This window comes from Tachysurus vachellii, chromosome 3 (assembly GCF_030014155.1).
Source record: "Tachysurus vachellii isolate PV-2020 chromosome 3, HZAU_Pvac_v1, whole genome shotgun sequence".
In the NCBI taxonomy this organism is placed as follows: Eukaryota; Metazoa; Chordata; class Actinopteri; order Siluriformes; family Bagridae; genus Tachysurus; species Tachysurus vachellii.
The window spans coordinates 22,210,004-22,220,456 of NC_083462.1; the positions used below are offsets into that span (position 1 = coordinate 22,210,004).

At 36.5% G+C, this 10,453-nt stretch overlaps 1 protein-coding gene across 2 annotated transcripts in view; it reads right to left on the reverse strand.

The window, feature by feature from the left end:
- Window positions 1-2,269, reverse strand: part of filip1b (filamin A interacting protein 1b) — a 36,133-nt gene extending 33,864 nt beyond the window's left edge. For both annotated transcript variants that reach the window (XM_060866289.1, XM_060866288.1), the window contains exon 1: window positions 2,037-2,269. The gene's annotated coding sequence lies outside the window, so the exon portion shown is untranslated. The remainder of the gene's footprint in view (window positions 1-2,036) is intronic.
- Window positions 2,270-10,453: the final 8,184 nt, after the last annotated feature.

Genomic DNA, 10,453 nt, shown 5'->3' on the forward strand with positions numbered 1-10,453 from the left:
TACACATCTACTACTTTCTAAATGCTATATGAGATTATGCTGAATAGAAATACTGTATTAAATTTAACCAAAACTACGTAAAGTGTGAGATGATCCCACTGTTTCAACATTTAATAATTTTGAAGAGTAAAATAAGAGTTTCTGATCCGGCGGAATATCTGTACAAATGACTGTTCTGTAGCTTAGTACTGCAATGCATTTTAGTTTTCTTTTAGAGAAAAAGCTAAACGAATAGAACTCTGTGCTGTCTGTTATGTTGCTAAGTGTCAGGCAGTTTCTGTGCTGTTGTTTTTCTCCCTCAGTGACATGGCCGAGCTGAATTAGGCTTCTGATCTCATGGGCCGGGCCGCTTATCGCTTAGCTTTCAGCTGTGATGCCGGCTTGGGCTACTTAAAGGAAAACATGGTGTTAGCCATTCCTGAGAGTGAGAGAGGCAATTTAGATACATCTGGAAAAAAGCATTACGCCTCTGTGGTACAGAAAGGAAGGACAACATAATGTTTGTGAGGTTGTGACTTATTTCATTTAGACTGAGAAGAGACTTCAGGAGTTTACAGTAAACTTGCAATGCCTTCTATTATATGACCAAGAAAAGCAAATCAAATGAAGTAGAAAAGTTATAATGAATCTTTCACACAGTAAATGAAATAGTTGATTTATAAAAGAAACACAAAGCGAAACTTGCCAACAAGAAATAGAGAGGGGATTGCCTAGAAATTTGAGATCTATGTTGTCCAGGATATATATATTTATAGCAGAAATATGAGGACTTCAAGGTCCAACAGGGAGCTAGTTGTTATTGTAATATCTGGGCATATAACTTGCTGTCAGATAAGTGAATAATACACCGGCTCAAATCACTTTTCTATGAACTGAGCAAAGTGATATAAACTCTTAGGATTAATACGATGGAATGTCGTTATTTAATAGTGTTGTTTCGCTAAAATGGCTTTAGCATGGTATCCTCTACCGTTAACTCATCCAGGACTAATGAAATGGCTAATGTATTCAGAGCTATCTTACCCAAATCTATTCTGTAGATTTGCTAAAAGAAATTTGTGAAGAAAAAGATAATCAGATAATCAGCAAAGAGTGTCTGTATTTAACATTTTATATTCAATTATATTACCACCAGAACAACTTCTAGCTTTCCATTACAATTCCACCTTGAAAAAGCAGTTATCCAAGATGGCTGCCCCATAACACACATGTTTGGCTAAATATTAATAGCTTATCATTATTTTTAATATATATTTTATAAAGGTTACAATAAATTGACATACAGTGCAGTGTTACTAAAGAATCTGATGTGAAAGCAGATATTTACAGGCTAGATTAGCTAGATTAGTTTCATATGTTTAATGCAAAACTAATTATTATTACTAATTAATATATTACTATTACTCTCTTTGTGAATATGAATTTGTTTGGATCCTAAGCTTTAAAAAAATGTAACGTTTAAACATCTCTCAGGAGATGATTGAGCCTTGGTATCTGTGACTTATGACACTGTCGCTGTATCATTTCATTGTCAAGTCTAAAAGCTTACCTGTCACCTAACTCTCCTGGGTGTGATGCTGAGCTCTCCACCACTCTGAGATGTAATCCATTATAGCAATGTATGGACGCATTTCCTGAACAGATACTTTGCTGAAACTCAGAACTGCAGCCAGAGAATTTTGAGTGATTGCTTTCCTTCGAATATGTGACTCTGAGAGTAACTCACTTGAGTTGTACAGCAATGAGTCAATGCACACATGTTACAGTTTTAGTGATTATCATTCCCCTAGACATAAATCAATAATGAACAAGGGAAAGGGAAAGGCTTAAAAGTCTGAATATGTGCACACATATCAAGGACATGTGCATTCTATTGGATGTGGTAAAGTTGCTATTGCAAAATGGGAAATGTTCAGTAATCATTTTCCCCATGAGGTTCTTGTTCAGTTTTTATAAACACACATGACAGTTCTTTATACCAGTGTCGGATAATAGACATAATAAACACAAGCTGAGAAACAAGAGCAGTGCCTTACCTTTCAACAATGGTCCCAAGTATGAATGCTTACAGAAATCAAAAGAAGTCCTAAACAAAGTCCCAGTCCTTCTTCTGATTCAGTTCAACAGCCCAGAAGGAGACACCATGAGAAAGAGAACTCTTTCCAACCCTCTTTCCTTCGTCTAACTCCCTGTCTGTGTTTTGTCCTCTCTCGAACTCTGCGAGCAAGCAGAGACACTCTGACATGCTTAGAAGGAGAAGAGAGAGAAAGGAGAGTGTGGCAAGAGAGAGAGAGAGAGAGAGAGAGAGAGAGAGAGAGAGAGAGAGAGAGAGAGAGAGAGAGAGAGACCAATCAGAGAGAGGAGGTGGTCAGATATTCTCTATCACCACCAGCACTTAAAAATTCAAGCTCCAAGTAAGCAAGGTCAGAGAAAACCAAGCAGACCGTTGGTAGACTCCCACTCCACCTTTTTGTTCCACAGAGTGAAATTAAAGTGGAGTATGGAGTGTAGGGACCAGAACTGTGTCTATATTTAACCCCCGTTCTCACTCACTCATTGCTGTTAGCAGCTGAGCAGATTGTGGCCGAGCTTTCCAGGCCCAGCTGACAGCTGAACTCTCAGACTCCCCCATAAACACAGAGATCATTCCAGCAAAGCCTTATTCTACGGCCTGAAATGGACTTGGCGAACACTGACCCAAGTTTATACCAAATCCAGGCCAGTGTCAAGCTTTATTTAACATGTTTATGAGAAACATTTTCCATGAAAAGGATCATCTGTGTCACAGTATAACCTGCTTTATGTCAAACAAACAAAACCAGGTCTTACGTTTATGATTAATATACTGTACAAAAATCCTGGTGAGCACAGAGATCAGTAAATGGTGTAGAAAATCTATATAGAATTTATCGATAGAGTGAAGTTTTTAGACGGACAAGGTAAGAATAACACAGAAACAGACCACAAAAATAATGTGATTAAAGCCAGGTAGAAGCCTTTAAATAATAATTATTAAAAATAATTTTAAACAATAACTTAATTTAAAAAAAATTCTTAGAATAAAATTAATAATGTATCAATAACATTTTACAACGTAATCAACAAGTCATTTTCACTGTAATACACTTCATCTCCTCAATCAGGTGGAAACAGAAGTATTTGAAATGAAATTATTTCCATTTCGTTTCTCAAGTCAAACTTTATCGATTGCATTCACCAGGGAGTTTTTCCTTTCCACCGTCACCGCTGTCTTGCTCATTAAGGCTTTAAATCGGATTTCTGTAAAGCTGGTTTGACAATGTCCATTGTTAAAAGTGCTATTACAAACCAAACTGAATTTTAAGTTAATTTATTCTCACACGGTTCTTACGGCCTTTGGAGGAAAAACAGATTATTCATGGCACGTGGTTGTTTTTGTATAACCCTCATTCTTTATACACAACCAGAATTAATCCTGCAAAATGTCTAACCTTACCAGATGAACCCTGTGAACCAAATTATGAGTGCTTTAATTTGTATGTCTATTAGTATCAGTTTTGAACATACTGTCTGTTTAATCTGATTAATTCATTTCTACACATAAATTATTTTCTTATACGGGTGTTTTATTCACTAAGGGAGCACATGCCGTGATAACGACCATCATCATGCACAGCTTTACTCAAAGAGTCATATAAGATGCTGCTAGCAGCTTTTACAAGGCTTTCACTGAAGTGTGACTCATCTGGCAAAAGATCTTCAAACAGTCACACTGAGGCATCTTAGGTTACCCTCACTGAGGTCACGAATATGTGTTTGCGTACACAGAGAGTTAATAAGAAGACAGAGTCAGACAATGAAAAAGTAAAAAAGTTTTCACTGTAGATAGGTGTTGAATGCCATTTCCCAGGGATTGGGATTGAAGGGATTTCCCAGGCTGAACACACACACAAACACACACACACACACAAACACACACACATATAAATTAGTTGTGTGTGTGTGTGTTATATTAATTACATGTCCATCTAGGACAGGATGATTAAAAAGCACAAATGTGTGTCATATGTGACATATATATATATATATATTCCCTGTTTCCCTGTTCCTGTTTTGCTGTTATAATATCCTCCACACTTCTGGGAAGGCGTCCCACTAAAGCCTGGAGCGTAACTGTGGGGATTTGTGCTCATTTAAGCCACAAGAGCATTAGTGAGGTCAGGCACTGATGTTGGGTGAGTTGCTCAAACATGAAATCTACAACAGATGATTTGCGGTTAAGCAGTATCAAAAAGCTAATTCTCTTTGTGTCTTCTATACATTTCTTTATCTAAATTCTTATATTGTGTAAGTACTGGAAGGTTCATGTACCAAATCAAATTTCTTGGGTGTGAGTCATGAGGAGAAAGAAAAAAATATCATGGAAGACCAAGCGCCTTCATTGGATGTTTCATCAGTAGATTAAGGGGATGACATCAAGAAATCCTACCAGTAGCTAGACAAGGCCAGTCTGAAGGATGCAGGTTGTGCAAAGACACCCCTGAAAGAGTACAGCATATAGCAGCAGGGTTAAACAAGTGGCTAGTGTATCTGTGCAGGTTAGAAGTCCCCAATTCTCAATGGGCCACACCACAGAAGCTTCATGTACCAAATCAAATTCCAAATCAAATTCCTTGGGTGTGAGTCATGAGGAGAAAGAGAAAATGGTTGCGAACACAAGCAAATATCTATGATCCTGTGGGATTTAAAGTTCCAGAGTGACATGCAGCTACTAGCTGGTCAAACAGATACTGCCCAATTAGACGTAGTGGTGATATACAGTACAAGGAACAGGAGATTGCAGTTGTGATAGATCTGGCAATCCCAACTAACAGTAACATCAGGAAGAAAGAGCATGAGAAGTCTGAGAAGTATTTGGGTCTAAGGAACAACTGGAACAGATGTCAAATGTGAAGACCAAAGTGGTCCTAGTGTTAATATTCTCCCAAACTGAGAAAGTGTTTCCAGTAGCCTCTGGGGATATGGTAGCCTAGTGGTTAAGGAATTGGTCTAACAATTGTAAGGTTGTGAGTTCAAGTCACAGGTCCATCAAGCTACCACTATTGTTCCCTGAGCGAGGCTCGTAACCCCCTATTGAGAACAACCCCAAAATTAGATAAAAATGTAAGTCACTCTAGATAAGGATGTCTGACAAATGCTGCTTTCTGGTCTCTGTCCAGAATAGTGCAAACCTAGGAACAGCAAAAATAGTGTGTCAAACCTTGAAACACAAACCTTATGGGAGAGGACCCCAGCTTAAGGATGATTTCTCAACCAGCCACCTTTAAAACCTATACAGTTTCAGAATGCTTCCGTTCATTCATGAATGGTTTAAGCTCTGTAATGCCTGTATAGAAAAGATGCAGTTACTTTAATACATTCTGCTTTCAATATTAGATTTGTCACGATGATTGTCATTTAAGAAGAACATGAAATTAACTAAAGAATCTGACTTGCTGGATTAACCTCTGCTTTAAGGATTATTGCTGTTCCTGAATCCTCCAATGCTCCAGCCCAATCTTTACATCATTTCCAATTACCATCAGTATACCTCACTGAGCATGTTCCTCATTGGACTTTGGACTTTCTATATATCCCACTTCACTCCATGGACTCTTTATAATTTATAATATACACCATCCTCCTGTTACACAGGGCAATTGGTATACATAGGTGAGCAGAACTAAACCCCCTAGGTGTTCAAACATAAAACCTACATCAGATGATTTACTGTTAAAGAAACATCTGAAAGCATTTTTTTCAACAGAATAATATGAAGCCTATAAAGTCGAACAAGAATGTTAGTGTAAGACATTAGATCTGAAATTTTTCAGCCAACTGCACTGACACATCTGTAACACGTCATCAACAGTGACTGAAGAGGTGCATGTGAAATACAGTCACAGGTGGAACGGACATTAACGAGGTGGATTATTTACTCTATCATACTTTTTTCCTCTTGAATGCTATTAGAGAAGAAACTAAAAGAAAAGTTTGCTATATGTGGATATCAGACTCCCATGCTTATACAGCCAAAGAGCATTAGTGAGATGAGGCACTGAAGTCAGGTGAGGTGTTCTGAGGAGTCTCCTGGTGTGCAGTCACCATTCCAACTTATCCCAAAGATGTTTAACAGGGTTGAGGTCAGGGCTCTGTAGAGGACCCTCAAGTTCTTCCACTCCAATCTCAGCAAACCAGAGGCGCTGTCAATCTAGAACAGGTTTAAGCTTCATAGTTAAAGTATACTTTATAGTTATAAAGTAAACTATAACTATATAACTATAACTATAACTATAAGGAAACTATAATGCTACATCATACAAAGGCATTTTACATAATTGTGTCCATTTTACTACAATTCTTATCAAGCACATATGGGTGTGATGGTCGGGTGTCCACATACATTTGGATACAGATGAGTTTTTTCTTACTGTCTCTACATGACAGTATTTAATATAATGGAGTTACTGTGAGAAAAAAACCCTCAACCACGCCTAAAAGATGCTTTTGAATATATTATTTCTCTCATATTGTGTAATGACACAAACACTAAACCTGATTTTTTAAGTTATTTTGAGAATTATTTTGCCATATTAAATGCAGTGGAGAACTTTCCTAAGATTCAGTGATGACTGGCACCATCCTCCAAGGCAAAACAAATGCTGGAAATGGAAAAAGGTCATCCGGTTTTGTGATGATCTATTCTGTTGCTGATGTGAAAGCTCTGTAAGGTCTTTGCTGCTGGCATAAAACTATATACATATTTATAAAGGTTTATTGCACAAGGTGATGGTTGCTATAAAGCCTGATTTTGTTCATTTTCCAGCTTACGCTAAAAAAAGCACCTGACTTTGTAACTCAGTGCTGGTATGGAGACAGACTTGTCATCTGTGTTCTTTTTTAGTTGATCAAAGTCAATTTCCTTTATGAATATCAATAATAATGTCATGGCAAGTAAGAATATTTCTTATTTCTGTTTACAGGAATTTTATAAATACATAACATTTTAAATCCTTTTATTTTAAGTCATATATTTACTTCTGTGGTGCCCAGCATCCAAAACATTTCTGTCATATTTAAGGCTTGAAGATGTGAAGTGGCCATGCGGGTAACAAGCATCATGGATGGCGTAGCAGCTGACACCACTTATCACTAATCTGTTAAAAGCTACACTCAGTGCGTCTCAGCATGAGATTTTTTATTTAGGCTGATATTTCCTGATGACATCATCCTCGGACATACTCTTCCTAATAATCAGACTCATTTCAGGGAAATATCCTGAGTTGTAATGACTCAGGTCGATTATATTACAAGACTGTCTGCTTGTGGGTTTTTTCTTTAGAAAGGAGTTCAAACTCATAAATCGAAAGCATTTAAATACACTAACACTGTAAAACATGAGTATTTTGGCTCAGTCATTGAAGACTTGGCCCATTAGGCTGGAATAATAAAAAGAAAAAAAAATTATACAATGTACTGTTAAGAAATGTGTTGTGCATTTCAAATGGATCATCAATGGAACAGTACGTATGTGTAAGAGCAGAGGACAAGAAAACACACCATCTGACCCAACATAAAACAGTCTCGCCCTTGCTTCAGTGAGAAATCCATACTATAGATTTGTATCTGTGAACTGCTGCTGTGATTATAAAGAAAACTGTCCTGTGCTCATCCCAGGACTCTTATTCCCAATATGCTCATACGGAACATCCTTAAAACACAACGATGCTTCTCACTTGCACATTAGGGATCTTATTCTGGGATGTAGACCTGCAATAAAGGAACCACCTGAGGTAAGGCTGCCTTCTGCTTAACACTGAGGCTTTTTAAATACTAATAATGGATGTGTAACATAGGAATGTGTAACAATATGCATTTTATTTAGCATGGCAAGGTGCTGTGAGGTGATAAGGAATCCCTGCACTGGTTTATTTGTAGTGAAATGGAGGGTGGGCCCTGACTGGGTTCCTGCCCAGGGTCCCAGGATTTACTAATCCATCCTTGCTGCCAGGAAAGCATGAATAACGCTCTGATATCATTTGCAGTCTGTATTTTGTTATATATAAAAATCCTTCCATGCTCAGGCCAAACATAAAACGTTTGTGCATTTGCACTGAAAAAAAACCTCACATAACCTTAAAAAAATTGTATAATGTAAAACAACCCAGACTCACATTTAGCAAAATCAGAATGCACTGCACAATAGGGTTTGAAATCTCAAAAAACTCATACTGTAAAGTCTCATAATAACAAAGTATTTTTAAAATATTCATAGAGATATAGTGGAGAAAATGGTGCATATTTAGTGTAATTAAAACAGAACAGTGAGCTCACCATCCACATTTCCACCATCCTCTCTTCCCAAAGATTAGATACAGTAGCGATGTTAATGTATACTGACTGGAAATTGTTCTGATATACAGCTCGAATGATTGTGGGATTGCCTCAGGCACCACTCTTCTTATTCATGGTACATCAAACATGTAATAAAATGGATGCCTCTGTTGGTGATGCATCTGTAGATCATCACTGGAGCTTTTATTTAGATCTTGATTACTCCTCCAGACTAAAGCTACTGTAACACCTGCTCTATGCTTGCTTTTATCTCAGGTCATTTCAGCCTGATGTCTCTGTGCTTTTTTTAAAATGTCGGTGAAATGATTTCACCTGCAGCACAAAAAAAAAAGTCAAACCATTAATTAAAAATTGACACAAAAATAAATTACACATTTTTCCACATATAAATGTATGTTATCTGCCAGGACATATTTAAAAATTACTCAGAAAGGATGTGTCACTCAGTGTTTGAGGTGGGTTTGTATTTTTGATGGTGTTACTAAGCTAAAGAATTGTGGTAAGTGTGTGATTGTTAAGATTTGTTAAGATCTGCAAAGATTGTTAAGATCTGCAAAGATTTTTTTGGATTGATATCAAAATAAACACAGTTGTGGTCATCTATGGGTCTGTTCCTTGTTGTAGATACATAGATTAAATTAACTGGATAAGTGAATGATTCCTGTATATGAGTGTTTGATATTAAATGTTTAAAGCTGATAAGTGAACACATCTGTTAACATGTAGGTGTTAAACATTTAGTCACAAAGTGCAATGTAGATTAAAATATAAGTAAAAACATAAGTACAAATCTGTGTCCAAAATGAATTTACTTATATTTTGAGCAAATTCACTTTGGACACAGATTTGTTGGATAATTGATGACGTTTGGGGAGAAACTGTGTATATTTATACACTAATTGATAAAAAAAATTTACTGCTTTTTCTCCTGCCTTTGTATATTTATTTATTTACTGTACTTATGTTTTTACTTATATTTTAATCTACATTGCACTTTGTGACTAAATGTTTAACACCTACATGTTAACAGATGTGTTCACTTATCAGCTTTAAACATTTAATATCAAACACTCATATACAGGAATCATTCACTTATCCAGTTAATTTAATCTATGTATCTACAACAAGGAACAGACCCATAGATGACCACAACTGTGTTTATTTTGATATCAATCCAAAAAAATCTTTGCAGATCTTAACAATCTTTGCAGATCTTAACAAATCTTAACAATTACTGCAAATGTGTTCACCATGGCTATTTATTATTTGTCCTAAAGAAAATAAAGAGGGATGACGTATTTTTGCATGAGAGTTTTGGAACAGTGGCTTCACATTGTGTTACACACCCTAACACAACCATCCTCCAAGGCAAAACAATCAAATTCATGACATGCACGATGCATGATAACATTCCACAATACTCACTGCTGATGGACATGAAACACTCTGTGTGTGTGTGTGTGTGTGTGTGGGTGGGTGGGTGGGTGCAGACATTCCAGGAATCGCAGCATATCATTATAACTCTCACTTAATTACACTGAGCTGAAGGTATGTACATGTAGATGAGTGTAACTAGCAGAACAGAGCTCATATTCAGAAGACACGATGAGAGACACAGAGACTCGATTCACACAATGCTGATGGGAACCACAGTGTGTAACGTGTGATTGTGCGTAAGAATGATGGAGAATGTTGGCATTCTCTAGGCTGCTTACGCACACTCACATGTTAAAAGTATAATTAAATATAATTATAAAATTAAAAATAATGAATAATTTACAGTGAGGTAAAATAAGTATTCAGACAATATTGTTTTAGTTATTTAGTCTTTTGACTTTTTTAAACATGATGAAAAAGTATGTATTAAATAGCAAAAACAAATATATTTTAAATGAATAGGTTAAAAATAGGTATTCAGGTATCACAAATGACCAACTTTTGTTTGTTGGAAAATTACAGATTTGAGTTTGGTTAGAAATGTTTGGTGGGAAGTAATCAGCTTTTGTAGCATTGTTGTTTGATTTCATCCAGCAAATCATCTTTAGTTCCAGATAGTTCATTCATTCATTCATTCATTCAT